This window comes from Callithrix jacchus, chromosome 10 (genome assembly GCF_049354715.1).
Source record: "Callithrix jacchus isolate 240 chromosome 10, calJac240_pri, whole genome shotgun sequence".
Lineage (NCBI taxonomy): Eukaryota > Metazoa > Chordata > Mammalia > Primates > Cebidae > Callithrix > Callithrix jacchus.
In genome coordinates, this window is record NC_133511.1 from 122,330,701 (window position 1) to 122,345,568 (window position 14,868).

At 48.0% G+C, this 14,868-nt stretch overlaps 1 pseudogene; it reads left to right on the plus strand.

The window, feature by feature from the left end:
- Nucleotides 1-11,485: 11,485 nt before the first annotated feature.
- Nucleotides 11,486-11,777, plus strand: LOC108593877 (small ribosomal subunit protein uS14 pseudogene; annotated as a pseudogene).
- Nucleotides 11,778-14,868: the final 3,091 nt, after the last annotated feature.

Consider the following 14,868-nt stretch of genomic DNA (forward strand, 5'->3'; position numbering starts at 1 on the left):
GTGGATGGGAGACCCCGTGAGTGCCAAGGCAAGAGTCAGAAGCCTCAGCCTATTTCCATATAAATAATGAAGAAGAAAATAACTAGAAACATAACCTAGTAGTTATTCATATGTGATCTTGGTTATTCATATGTGATCTTAGTTATTCGTATGTGATCTTAGTTGTTTGTATGTGATCTTATTCACATGTGATCTTATTCATATGCGATCTTAGTTATTCGTATGTGATCTTAGTTATTCATATGTGATCTTAGTTATTCATATGTGATCTTAGTTATTTGTATGTGATCTTAGTTATTCGTATGTGATCTTAGTTATTTGTATGTGATCTTAGTTATTCACATGTGATCTTAGTTATTCGTATGTGATCTTAGTTATTCATATGTGATCTTAGTTATTCGTATGTGACCTTAGTTATTCACATGTGATCTTATTCATATATGATCTTATTCGTATGTGATCTTAGTTATTCATATGTGATCTTAGTTATTCGTATGTGACCTTAGTTATTCACATGTGATCTTATTCATATATCTTATTCGTATGTGATCTTAGTTATTCATATGTGATCTTAGTTATTCATAAGTGATCTTAGTTATTCACATGTGATCTCAGTTATTCGTATGTGCTCTTAGTTATTCACATATGATTTTAGTTATTCATATGTCATATTAGTTATTTGTATGTGATCTTAGTTATTCATATGTGATCTTAGTTATTCATAAGTGATCTTAGTTATTTGTATGTGATCTTAGTTATTCGTATGTGATCTTAGTTATTCATAAGTGTTCTTAGTTATTCATAAGTGATCTTAGTTATTCACATGTGATCTTAGTTATTCGTATGTGATCTTATTCATATGTGATTTTAGTTATTCATATGTCATATTAGTTATTCATATGTGATCTTAGTTATTTGCATGTGATCTTAGTTATTCATAAGTGATCTTAGTTATTCATAGGTGATCTTAGTTCTTTTACTAATGCCTCTCAGATCTCAAAGTGTGAACCTGGGGTGACATTGTGAAAGGAATGACTCTAAGACAAGATGTTTAAGCCCTCTGTCACACCCATGTAAGGGCTGCCAGAGGGTACCTTGGCTATGTGGCAGTGCCAGCGCTGGGAAAGTGCCTGCTGTTTAGCAAGCTGCAGAAGGAGATGTCAGAGATGTCTCCTTCCCAGAGGAATGAGGAGAAAACTCCGCTCCTCCAAGCTCTTGCGGCAGGCCTGACGGCTGTCAGGGAGGCCCACAGACATCCGGGGGCTTACTTGTCTCTGCGTGACGCTGTGCCTCAGTGGTCACGTTCCATGTCCACTCTCATGTTCCGCTTCTGCACCTGGTTCCTTTTTTTTAAGAAGAGATAATCAGTAAAAGTAAGTAATATAAATCTTAATGCCTTTGTTCTTTCTTGACAAGTATGGAAAAGTGCTGACACATTATGCTCCTTACCTCATCTCAGCTACTAGAAAGTCTTGGGCCCCTACCTAAATGACACATGATGTACTTGGCCCTATCACTGACCACCAATGCCACGCCCTGCCTGCCCTGCCCCCAGCTTTGTACTCAATAAATGTCAGAGTGTGCGGACACAGGGCCACTGCCGGACTCCGCGCTTTGGTGGGCAGTGGACCCCTGGGCCCAAACTCTGTTTTCTTGACCTCTGTGTCTTGCGTCTTTATTTTCAGTTTCTCGTCTCCACACCAGCAGAGAGGGGCTCACAGGACCCCGTAGGGCTGGATCCTACAGCATCTGGATGGCTAATCCTGGTTACAGCTGAAACTTTGGGAGCTGCCAGGACCCGTGTCTCAGGAGGCCAGTGCTGGGCTCTACCTCCTCAGTTTTGTCAGCCCCTCAAATGAGTCACCCCATGTGCTAGAGAGAAGATTTAAGTGGACATCAGAAGAGCTGGGCTCTGGCCCCTCTGTTGCTAACCTTCCATGAAACCTTAAAAAATGGCCGGGTGTGGTGGCTCACGCCTATAATCCCAGCACTTTGGGAGGCCGAGGCAGGTGGATCATGAGGTCAAGAGATCGAGACCATCCTGGTCAACAAGGTGAAACCCCATCTCTACAAAAAATACAAAAATTAGCTTGGCATGGTGGTGTACACCTGTAGTCCCAGCTACTTGGGAGGCTGAGGCAGGAGAATTGCTTGAACCAAGGAGGCAGAGGTTGAGGTGAGCCGAGATCCTGCCATTGCACTCCAGCCTGGGTAACAACAGCGAGACTCCATCTCAAAAAAAAAAAAAAAATTAACTTAGCCTCCTTGGATCTTTTCTGGAAGATTGAGGGGCTCCCTCAGCTATCCCAGCTGGCACAGTCCCCCATGGCTGGGTCTCAGGGACACTCGGCCTCCTCCTAACCACTGTGCTGGGGGCAGGAAAAGCCAGCCAATCAAAGGTCTTGCTCATCAGAATAGAAGCCAAGGAAACGGCCCTGGACTCTGTGCTCACCCCCACCCTGCCCAGAGTGAAAGGAGGGAACCAACTCATTTCTACAGGAGCCTCGGTAGCTAGGAGGGGGTGCCCATGTGCTCATCACCGTCCCCTACCAGGGACATCTATACTTCAGGAACAGGCAGAGGGGAGCAGTGCCAGGCAAAAGCCCTATGCAGATGCTAGGGACACTTTGCAGCCAGAGAGCAACCCCTGGCCCAAAGAGGAGGCAGAAGGCTGGGAGAGCCCTGGCAGCCCCTGGCCCTGCGTTCAGTCCCCAGGCCCAGCACAGCCAATCCATCTCTGTTGCAGGTGTGGCCGCAGGACATCGCCGCATGGAGCAGCACTGCTAGCGGTTCCCACAGGCACCGAGGCCACCTCCACACCGATGTTTACAGCCCACTCCATGCTCTGCTTCCTTAGCAGATCGACACTCACCAGGAGCATCCTCACTAGCCTCTTCTTCAGTGAGTACCCCAGGGTGGCTGTGGTTCCAGCCCTAACTCCTCACTAACCAGCTGTGTGACCTGGGGCATGTTGCTTAAACTTTCTGGGCCTCAGTTTCTCCATCAGTAAAATGGAAGTGGTTATGATGGTACCTTCCTTATCTCACAACTATTTATATAATAACACTTGGCACACATGAAGATTTGAAGAAATCTTTGCTCTTTTAAGGTAGTGGGTTGAGGGCCCTAGGCTCAAATTCCCAGCTCCATCACTTACCTGTTACTATTTTTTCAGATCGAGTCTCGCTGTGTCACCCAGGCTGGAGTGCAGTGGTGCGATCTCAGCTCACTGCAACCTCTGCCTCCCGGGTTCAAGTGATTGTCCTTCTTCAGCCTCCCAAATAGCTGGGATTACAGGCGCACACCACCACGCCTGGCTAATTTTTGTATTTTTAGTACAGATGGGGTTTCATCGTGTTGGCCAGGCTGGTGTCGAACTCCTGACTTCAAATGATCCTCCCACTTTGGCCTCCAAAAGTGCTGGGATTACAGGCATGAGCCCCCATGCCCAGCCTATCTGTTACTTTTGACAAGCCACCTCAGACTCCTGCGTGTGAAATGGGACTCGGCACACACTACTGCATAGAGTTCTTATGAGGATGAAATGAGAGAATGGAAGTTGCTTGAATCAAACTGTCCACCATGGCACTGATGCAGGGAAAAGACCGATGTAGGTGTCAGAAGCTCACCCATGAGCCCCATCCGTCAGGGGAAAGCCCAGCTGGGACACCGCCTGGGAGACTACATCACCGACGACCAGGCTGACCTCTCTCTCTGGGCCTGCGGAGCTGATGTCCGGCAATGGTAGGTTTGTCATCCCCAGCCAGGGAGTGGACCCCAACCGAGAGGCGGAGGCTGGTGAACACCTACAGCATGGACATGATCGCCCTGGGGCAGGGGGTCCTCTCCCGCCTGGCCTACCTCCTCTGGCAGTGGCACTGGCTGTGAACACAGTGTCTGTCTCCCACGTGATTATTCTTCTGCACACCTGGTGCATCAGCTCCCAGGTCCATATTTCATGGTGGAGGCTGCCCCCGCCCCACTTCCCTTGTGGGCAGTATTTGCTGAGCTCGGAGCTTACTTTGTTTTAACTAAAGTGTGGGAGGCCTACCTACTGCTGGATCTAAGTATTCCACATCAGAAAAGCATCTGAGGGAGCTTTGGCTGGGCCCGCTGGGATTTTGCATCAAGCAGAGAAGAGGGAACCCATGAAATATTCAGTGTCTTCATTTGATTTTTTTTTTCTCCGTATCACCTTTGGTGAAAAGCCCTAGGCCATTTAGGGTTCTTCGTGGGCCAGATCCACCTTCAAAGGCTGCACATGGGGTGTTTGATGTGTGTCCCTAGATATGACTATGGAGCTCCCCAAGCCAACACCAAATTCAGTCTTGAATGATTGACAGGCAACTGTGAGGTCTCTGATAAGCTCCAGGCTCACTTGGCTTCAGGGAATGCCCCTCGGGGATCGGACCAGATGTTTCTGGTCACTCACTCAACCAGTGAGAACAGGCTCACCATACAAGTCCAGAACCACAAGGAAAGCAAATAGGAAGCCTCACAAAAATGATGATGAAGATCCATAGTTAATGCCATGGAGAGATGGTCAGAGCGTCCGTTAAGTGAGAAATGTAGGTGACAGAGCATGTACAACATGATGATAGTTTTGCCTAAACAGACACATGCCACCATCTGTACCTTGCTTTGTGATTAGAAGGAAAACAGCAGAGACAACGAGCAGCCCCATGAGAGCAGCTGCTCTCACTGCGGTGAAATTCTCCCCACCAACCCTGTTTTTCTTATTTGGATTTTCCAGTGGGTCCCTGTGGTGGACAGCTAGTCCAGCACCTGTCCCCCAGCACCTCCTGTGCACCCTGGGTGGAGAGGTCCCCTGGCACCACCAGCTGCTCAGGGTCAAAAAAGGCAGGGAGCCCTGCCCTGTGTGAACATGCCTGCAGCTCCCCGCCCCTCTCACTATCAGAGGACTGCCAGAACCAGCGTGCTGGCTTATCACCCACGACAAACATGATATGGCTGTGAAGAATCTGCAGGCCGTGGCAAGATTAAATGGCAGAAAGGAGCAAGGGGAAAAACTCGCTCCAGAGGTAGGCACAAAGGAAACCCACACGCTGCTTCACCCTTCCTCCCATTATTAATACTTCTCCGTGAGGGCCTCAGCTGGGCTACCAAAGGTGAAAAAGAGGCAAGCTTCTTTAAAAAAAAATTTGCTTATTTCTGAGATAGAGTCTGGCTTTGTGACCCAGGCTGGAGTGCTGTGGCATGATTTTCGTTCACTGCAACCTCTGCCCCCCAGGTTGAAGCCATCCTCCCATCCCAGCCTCCCAAGTAGCTGAGATTACAAGTGCATGCCACCACACCCAGGTAATTCTTGTGTTTTTCATAGAGACAGGGTTTTGCCATGTTGCCCATGCTGATCTCATGAGCTCAAGTGATCAGCCCGCCTCAGCCTCCCACAGTGCTGGGATTACAGACATGAGCCACATGCCCAGACTTCAGAGGTAAGTTTCCACATGCAAATGGAATAACTAGAACCATCAGATAATCAGAGGACCTGTGGGAAATGGATCCTGATGTACTGTTTCTCAGAAATTACTGCAGAATGCATTCCATCAAAACAAAGGTATAAACCAGGCCCGGTGCAGTGGCTCATGCCTATAATCCTAGCACTTTGGGAGGCTGAGGCAAATGGATCACTTGAGGTCAGGAGTTCAAGACCAGCCTGGGCAACGTGGTGAAACCCCATCTGTACTAAAAATACAAAAACCAGCCAGGCGTGGTGGCATGCACCTGCAATCCCAGCTACTCAGGAGGTGGAGGCAAGAGAATTGCTTGAACCCAGGAGGTGGAGGTTGCAGTGAGCTGAGATTGTGCCATTGCACTCCAGCCTGGGTGACAGAGACTTTACCTAAAAAAAAAAAAAAAAAAAAGTTGTCATGAAGTGGGACTTAAAAAAAAAAGTTGTAAACCAGGAGATCCAAAATAGGAGGAAGGCACAGGGGGAAAGAAAGAGTCATGCAAGAAATGGAGAGAATAAAGAGTTCACACTGGGGGCCATTCACTAAGAAGAAAACGTACTGATAGATTGTTGTACTTGATCTTATTAACCGTTTTATGATTCTATCAGAGAACTCAGGGGTAAATTCATGGCAGACACTTAAAAAACTAAGTATATAAACAAGCAAATAAAGAAAAAAGCAATTATTAACTCCAGGAAAAACAAAAAGTGACAAGAAGAAAGGAAATGTAATTGGAGTGCAGTACGTAGCAAACAGAATTTACGTTGGGAGAATGGGGAAGGGAAAGTAGTCAGAGGTGGTAGGGTAAGGGGGCTAAAGCCTCATGCTTCTTCAAAAAGAATAATCGAAAGTTGGAAAATTAAGCCATAGCAGCATGATATGTTATTTAGAAAGATGGAAACAAATTCAAGAAGAAACACCTAGAAGAGCTGAGGGTAGTTGCAGTTGGGGAGCGAGATTTGAGAATGGTACTGGAGAGGGAAAGGCAGGGACCTTTCTAACCGTGAACATGAAGAAGCAATATGGCTGAATGGCTAAAACCCTAGACTGTGGGCCAGCCGCCTGGGTTTGACTCCTAGCTCATCACTCACAGCTCTCTGATTTGGGGCAAGTTATTTAATCTTCTGAGCCTTAGTTTCCTCATCTGTGAAATGGGGACAGTCATAGAATCGCCTTCCCAGAGCGCTGTGAGGATTAAATAAGTTCGTTAACACCAAGTACTTACAGCCCACCCCCACCCTGACACAACCTGAATAAATGGTGGCTGGTTTTCGTTATTACTTTTTATTTTTATTATTTATATATTTAAGACGGAGTTTCCCTCTTGTTGCCCAGGCTGGAGTGCAAAGGCTCGATCTCGGCTGAAAAGGCCAGGTGCGGTGGCTCATGCCTGTAATCCCAGCACTGTGGGAGGCTGAGACGGGAAGACTGCTTGAGGCCAGAAGTTTGAGACCAGCCTGGGCAATATAGCGACACCTCGTCTCCTAAAAAAAAAAAAAATTAAAAATTAGCCGGCCATGGTGGCACGTGCCTGTAGTCCCAGCTACCTGGGAGGCTAAAGCAGGAGGATTGCTTGAGCCCAGGAGATCAAGGCTGCAGTGAGCTATGATCACACCACTGCATTCTAGCCGGGGCAAGAGAGCAATCCCTAGCTCTAAAAAACATATAAAATCGAGCAGGAATTTCTGCTGTTACAGAAGGTTAAAAAAAGAAAAAAGAAAGAAAGAAAAAGAAAAGAAAAAACATACAAATGTAAAAACATGTTTTTAACTGTGGTGGCTTCACGGTGGGTTTGTTATATTGATCTCTGTGGTCTTCTTACATGTTAGAAATCATTGTCCTGCAGTTTTCTCTTAGGCAGAGTCTCGCTCTGTTGCCCAGGCTGGAGTGCCATAGTGCAGTCTCTACTTACTGCAACCTCTCCCTCCCAGGTTCAAGCCATTCTTGTGCCTCCGCCTCCCAAGTAGCTGGGACTACAGGTGTGCACCACTGCGGCTGGCCAGAAACAGTTGTTTTTAGGTGATAAAAGATCATATGTAAAGATGCTTATCCCAGTGCCTGGCTCACGGTGAACATTCACTATATTTTAGTTGTCACCACACAGGTAGGTTTGCCAAGATATAAATTTAGCCTTATGAGATCTAGTAGGACATGGATATGAACTTGGGATGATTGAAGGAATGCTGCAGGTGGGAGGCACGTGTAAAAGACTGTCACGTCTGTCATTTACCGATGAGGACACTGAGTCCGTAAAATGGCTGCCTCCTTGACGGCCCAGGACAAGACTATGCTTAGTGTCCCGTTCTCCTTCCCTCCCTCTCTCCTGCTTTCCTCTCCTAGAAATGTTGACGTTTTGGTTTTCAGTTATTCACAGCTATGTCTTGAGGACCCACCTACCCTGGGCTAGGGATAGGGACTCAGGAGAGGTACAAACTGGGCTGTGGCTCAAGGAGCAGAGGGGCCTTCAGGGAGGCACAGTCACCGGCCACATGGGTGTGTTCACTGCAGTTGTGATCAGTGCCCCACAGGAGACATCCAAGGAGCCAGTGTAGGTAGGATCGGCGCCATGGAGGGGGTCAGGGAAAGCCGTTTTGTGAAAGTAGCATTTCAGCTGAAATCTAAAGAAGAATAAGTAGGTGAGGCTGTAGGCCACTGCCTGCAATCCCAGCACTTTGGGAGGCCAAGGTAGGAGGATCGCTTGAGGTCAGGAGTTAGAGACCAGCCTGGCCAACATAGTGAAACCCTGTCTCTACTAAAAATACAAAAATTAGCTGGGTGTGGTGGCTCGTGCCCGTAATCCCAGTTACTCAGGAGGCTGAGACAGGAGAATCACTTGGACCCGGGAGGCAGAGGTTGCAGTGAGCTGAGATCATGGCACTGCATTCCAGCCTGGGCGACAGAGCAAGACTCCATCTCAAAAACAAAACAAAACAAAAAAAACAAGAAATAAGTAGGTGAGGCCAGGCATGGTGGCTCACACCTGTAATCCCAGTACTTTGGGAGGCCAAGGTAGGAGGATCACTTGAGCCCAGGAGTTCGAGACCAGCCTGGGCAACATAGTGAGACCCCCCTCCCACTGCAAAAAATTAAAAAATTAGCTGGGCGTAATGGCATGTCCCCATAGTCCCAGATACTTAGGAGGCTGGGGCAGAAGGACTGCTTGAACCTGAGGGGTCAAGGCCTTGGTGAGCTGTGATCGCACACACCACTGCATTCCAGCCTGGGCAACAGAGGGAGTGCAAAGGACCTGAGGCAGGGAGGCCCCTGACACATTGAGGCGTCCAAGCAGGAGGTCAGCGCTGATACCAAATTAACTCCCTGCTCTCCACCTCCCACCCACTTCCTCCTCGCAGACATGCAGACCATTCAGATGACGTTCAGTTTATTTGGGAAAGGGAGGCTGGCTGGCTCTTTAGCTTTCTTTACCTCTACACCATGGAGCTCTTCCCCGCTGAAATCAGGTAAGAAGATAGATGGAGCTCTAGGACCTAGAGGGCAGCCTCCATCCCTCAGAGCTTCGAGCTGGGCATCTGGGGAAACCAGCCTCCATTAGGAGAGGACTTTATGGTGTCCCATCTCAAAGGAGCAGATGCACGGAGCTATTTTATTAGGATTTTGATCATCACACAGCTGTGCATTCCCAGTTCTTATGGCAGGCTCTCTCTCTGCAGGTGGACGGGGGATGAGGGTTGAGATTTGCAGCACTCACCTGGGCTCCTGCCTCATGCCCCTGGTCTACATCCTCAGCAGCCACAGCTCAGTGCTACAGCCCTTAGAGTCTGGCCTGGCTCCTATCCTGGCAGCCACCGCAGGCTCTTTGCTGGTGGAGACCAATAACCTGCCATTGCTGGACACCACCGAGAAGACAGAGCAGAAGGGAGACCCTGCCCACCCCATCTCTCTAGCACTTTGGAAAGCGCGTGTGGCCTGTAGGGGATGGGGCAGTGGGATCATTTATTTCTTCCTTGGCAGAGGTAGGGGCCAACGGAGAATCCCCTGACCCATGTTGGGATCCCAGGGCAGTCCCCACTGTTCCTGACCCGCCATCTGTAAATAAAAGCAGCTTCCAGTTCACTAAACTTTGTAAACTGCCTGGGAGTCTGACAAAGCACCTGGAGGTAAATCATGCAGGAGCGTGGACAGTCCTGCCAGATTCTCCCCTCACTGAACGCATGGTCACAGTGGACATAGAAGGAACCCGTCACATGGCCAAATTCCCTACAGACCACAGTCGTGAGCGAGCCGGGTCAAAAGGCTGCCTGTCATTCGAGATGAATTTCAGCCATGATTGGTAAAAATGCTAACAAGTTCATCTGAACTTCCAGCAAGTCATAGTCTTTTTGCTGGTAGATAGTCTTATCTCAATGTTGAGGGCTGCTGACTGATCAGAGTGGTGGTTGCTAAAGGTTGGGATACCTGTGGCCATTTCTTTTCTTTTTGAGACAGAATCTTGCTCTGTCGCCCAGGCTGGAATACAGTTGCGTGATCTCGGCTCACTGCAATCTCCGCCTCAAGGGTTCAAGTGATTCTCCTGCCTCAGCCTCCTGAGTAACTGGGATTACGGGCACGCACCACCATGCCCGGCTAATTTTTGTATTTTTAGTAGAGATAGGGTCTTCACCATGTTGGTCAGGCTGGTCTCAAACTCCTGACCTTGTGATCTGTCCACCTCAGCCTCCCAAAGTGCTGGGATTACAGGCGTGAGCCACTGCACCTGGCCTTTTTTTTTTTTTTTTTTGAGACAAGGGTCTCGCTCTGTCACCCAGGCTGAAATGTAGTGACACAATCTCAGCTCACTGCAACCACTGTCTCTCAGATTTAGGAGATTCTCCTGCTTCAGCCTCCCAAGCAGGTGGGATTACAGGCGCCCACCACCACACCTGGATAACTTTTGTATGTTTAGTAGAGACGGGGGTTGCACCATGTTGGTCAGGCTGGCTTCGAACTCCTGACCTCAAGTGATCTGCCCACCTCGGCCTCCCAAAGTGCTGGGTTTAAAGGGGCGAGCCACCACGCCGGGCCACAACATGTATTTCTTAAATAGTAACACTTAAAAGTTGAAATTCTTCCTTCATCCATGGGCTGCAGAATGGATGAGGTGTGAAAACAACATTCATCTCCTTGCACATCTCCATCAGGCTCTTGGCTGACCAGGTGCATTGTCAATGAGCAGTAATGTTTGAAAGGAATCTTTTTTTTTTCCTGAGCCACAGATGTCAACGCTGGGGCCGGGTGTGGTGGCTCTCACCTGTAATCCTAGCACTTTCAGAGGCCGAGGTGGGAGGATCGGCTTGGTTCTAGCTCTAGATTTAGTCTCTACTGTCCAACTAGATTGTCACTGCCACATGTAGCTATTGAAAAATTTTAAACTAGTTAAAACTACATGATTTTTTTTTTTTTTTGAGATGGAGTCTCACTCTGTCGCCAGGTTGGAATGCAGTGGTGTGATCTCGGCTCACTGCAACCTCTGACTCACTGGTTCAAGCGATTCTCCTGCCTCAGCCTACTGAGTAGCTGGGATTACAGGCACGTGCCACCATGCCCAGCTAATTTTTGTATTTTTAGCAGAGATGAGGTTTCACCATATTGGCCAGGCCGGTCTCCATCTCCCAACCTTTTGATCCGCCCACCTTGGTCTCCCAAAGTGCCGGGGTTAGAGGCATGAGCCACTGTGCCCAGCCAAAATTACATGAAATTTATAATGTAATACCTTAGCTTCCATTCTAAGTGCTCAGTAGCCACGTGGGGCTGGCAGCGACCGAATCCGGCAGCACAGATCCAGAACATTTCCGTCATCGCCCTCCTCCTGCTGCTTCTGCTCCAGCATTGATGTCCCACTGGAAGCGCTACTGGCACAAAGACTCTCTCATTTGCAAGAGGAGCCCCTCTCCTAATGAGTCCTAAATGCTTTTAACAAATAAGGTAACGCATGCGGTTATGGGTGACTTCCTACCATTCTAGACGGAAGTGCTGGGCAAGAGAGGATGACTATGCAGAATCACAAAAGAACGGAAAAAGCTCCTTCCTTTCACCTCGTGGCCTTTCTGAGAGCAAGATGGGTCACCAGCAGCTGTACTGGAGCCACCCACGAAAATTCGGCCAGGGTTCTCGCTCTTGTCTCGTCTGTTCAAACCGGCAGGGTTTGATCTGGAAATAGGGTCTCAATATGTGCCGCCAGTGTTTCCGTCAGTACGCGAAGGATATAGGTTTCATTAAGTTGGACTAAATGACCTTCAAAGGATTATCCAAGACATCTGCCATGAAAAACCATGGTAGTGCTTTGTACATAAAATAAACATTTTTAAACCCCTCCCAAAAAAAAGTTTCAATAATGCTTTTATTGTTGTCTCCTTAGGGCTGCCTTTCTTGGGTTCCCAGGACCACTTCTCTCAGCACTCACTCATGGGCAACCCAGGGTCAGTTGTCAGATAATCCTAGCCCACACCCAGCCCGCTCAGGAGAGGGCACCCAGCCAGGGCTGTTGCTATCAACTCCTCCCCTCATGGCTGTCGGCAGGTCTCAGAAGGGTATGGTGAGGATTATAATACAGCCCCACTGAGCAGAAATGGAGCAGCTGAGAAGCAGAGGCCCAGACAAGGGCAGCTCAACAGAGTGGTCCCAACCCACCGCTGGCTTCAAGCAAAGGGACCCTCTGGCGTTAGCTGGGAACAACCATGAACACGGCCAGCTCCGTGGGCATGCAGCCTGGACAGCTGCATAGAGCCTGAGTTCAGAAGAGGCCCACATTTGCCTCATGTTCGGCTTGAACTCCTGACCTCAAGTGATCCACCTGCCTCAGCCTAGAAGAAAACAGGAGAAAATCTTTGTGATCTTGGGTTATACAAAATTTTTTAGGAAACAAAAAGCGTAAACCATAAAAGAAAAAAATTGATAAACTGGATTTCATCAAAATTAAAAATATCTCTTCAATGGCCAGGTGCAGCGGCTCACACCTATAATCCCAGCATTTTGGGAGGCCCAGGCAGACAGATCACTTGAGGTCAGGAGTTCAAGACCAGCCTGGCCAACGTGGTGAAACCCTATCTCTGCTAAAAATACAAAAATTAGCCAGGCATGGTGGCAGGCACCTATAATCCCAGCTACTCGGGAGGGTGAAGCAGGAGAATTGCTTGAGTTTGGGAGGCGAAGTTTGCAGTGAGTTGAGACTGTACTGCTGCACTCCAGCCTAGGTGACAGACCGAGATTCTGTCTCAAAAAAGACAGGCAGAGAGAAAGAAAGAGAGAAAGAGAAAGAAAGAAAAGAAAAGAAAAAGAAAGAAAGAAAGAAAGAAAGAAAGAAAGAAAGAAAGAAAGAAAGAAAGAGGGAGTGAAGGAAGGAAGAAAGAGAAGGAAGGAAGGAAGAAAGAGAAGGAAGGAAGGAAAGAAGGAAAAAAACAGGCCTATTGGGTCAGATTGAGAGGCTTACTCTGCATCCTAAAAGTAAGAGGAACTCACTGACAGGGTCCTAAGGGAATGGGAATACTCACATGGTCATATTTGAATTTCAAGCAACTCACAGGGACCTCAATAGGGAGAACTATGGGAGGTGAGGGTGGGTAAAGTCATGGCACACAGGGCTGCCTAAGGAGTAAAGATAACCAGGGAGAAGCAGCCAGCAAGATGCCCATCTCAGCTGCTGTTATTATTTCCTCTCAGCTCCCACCACCTTTACCACAGGTCTAACGCAGTGCCTCGGACATAGTGGTAACTCAATAAACAGTTGCTAATAGGTTCAAGGTTTAGAGCTTTGGGTTTTTTTGAGACAGAGTCTTGTTCTGTCACCCAGGCTGGAGTGCAGTGGCACAATCTCAGCTCACTGCAACCTCCACCTCCTGGATTCAAGCAATTCTCCTGCCTCAGCCTCCTGAGTAGCTGTGATTACAGGCACCCTGCCTAGCTAAATTTTTTATTTTTAGTAGAAATGAGTTTCCCATGTTGGCCAGGTTGGTCTCAAACTCCTGACCTCAGGTGATCTGCCGACCTCAGTCTCCCAAAGTGCTGGGATTACAGGCATGAGCCACCATGACCATCCCAAGCTTTGTTTCTTTAAATCTCGCCTCCCACTATGCACAAAGCCTTCGTTTCAGATAACAGCATGGGGGGAATTTGGGAGGAAGAAAATCTGAATAACCACAATATTGATGTTGGCAAGGATGTGGAAGAAAGGGAACTCTTTGTTGTCGTTGTTGAGACGGAGCCTCACTCTGTTGTCCAGGCTGGAGTGCAGTGGTGCAACCTCGGCTCACTGCAGCCTCCATCTCCCAGGTTCAAGATTCTCTTGCCTCAGCCTTCCAAGTAGCTGGGACTGCAGATGCCCACCACCACTCCCAGCGAATTTTTTGTATTTTTAGTAGACACAAGGTTTCACCATTTTGGCCGGGCTGGTCTCAAACTCCTGACCTTAAGTGAGCCACCTGCCTTGGGCTCTCAAAGTACAGGGAGGGATTCCAGGCATGAGCCACCGCACCCAGCCAAAAAGGTAACTGTTATACACTGTTGGGGAACTGTAAATTAGTACAACCTCTATGCAAGATAATACAACGATTTCTCAAAGAACTAAACATAGAACTAACATGCACTCCCGCAATACCACTACCTAGTGTCTACCAAAGGAAAAGCAATCATTACATCAAAAAGGTACCTGCACCGGTGCATTTCCCACAGCACTATTCACAAAGCAAAGATATTGAATCAACCTAAGCACCCATCAACAGATGATTGGGTAAAGAGAATGTGGCACATATACACCTGGAATACTATTGGGTCATAAAAAAGAATGAAATCATGTCTTTTGCTGCTACATGGATGGAACTGGAGGCCAGTAAGTAAAACAAGTCAGACACAGAAAGATAAATACTGCACCTTCTCACTTCTAAGAGGGAGCTATGGCCAGGTGCGGTGGCTCAAGCCTGTAATCCCAGCACTTTGGGAGGCCAAGGCAGGTGGATCACGAGGTCAAGAGATTGAGACCATCCTGGTCAACATGGTGAAACCCCGTCTCTACTTAAAATACAAAAAATTAGCTGGGCACGGTGGTGCGTGCCTGTAATCCCAGTTGCTCAGGAGGCTGAGGCAGGAGAATTGCCTGAACCCAGGAGGCGGAGGTTGCGGTGAGCCGAGATTGTGCCATTGCACTCCAGCCTGGGTAACAAGAGCGAAACTTCATCTCAAAAAAAAAAGAGGGAGCTAGACAATATGTACACATGGGTGCAGAGTGTGGAATGGTAGACAACTGCAACTCCGAAGGGTGAGAGGGTGGGGGCAGACAATCAGAGGTGACTGCATGGGTACGATGTGTGTTATTTATGTGATGGAGACCCTGAAAGCCCTGACTTCACCACTACACAATCTATGTATGTAACAAAATTACATTTACACCCCATAAATTTATACA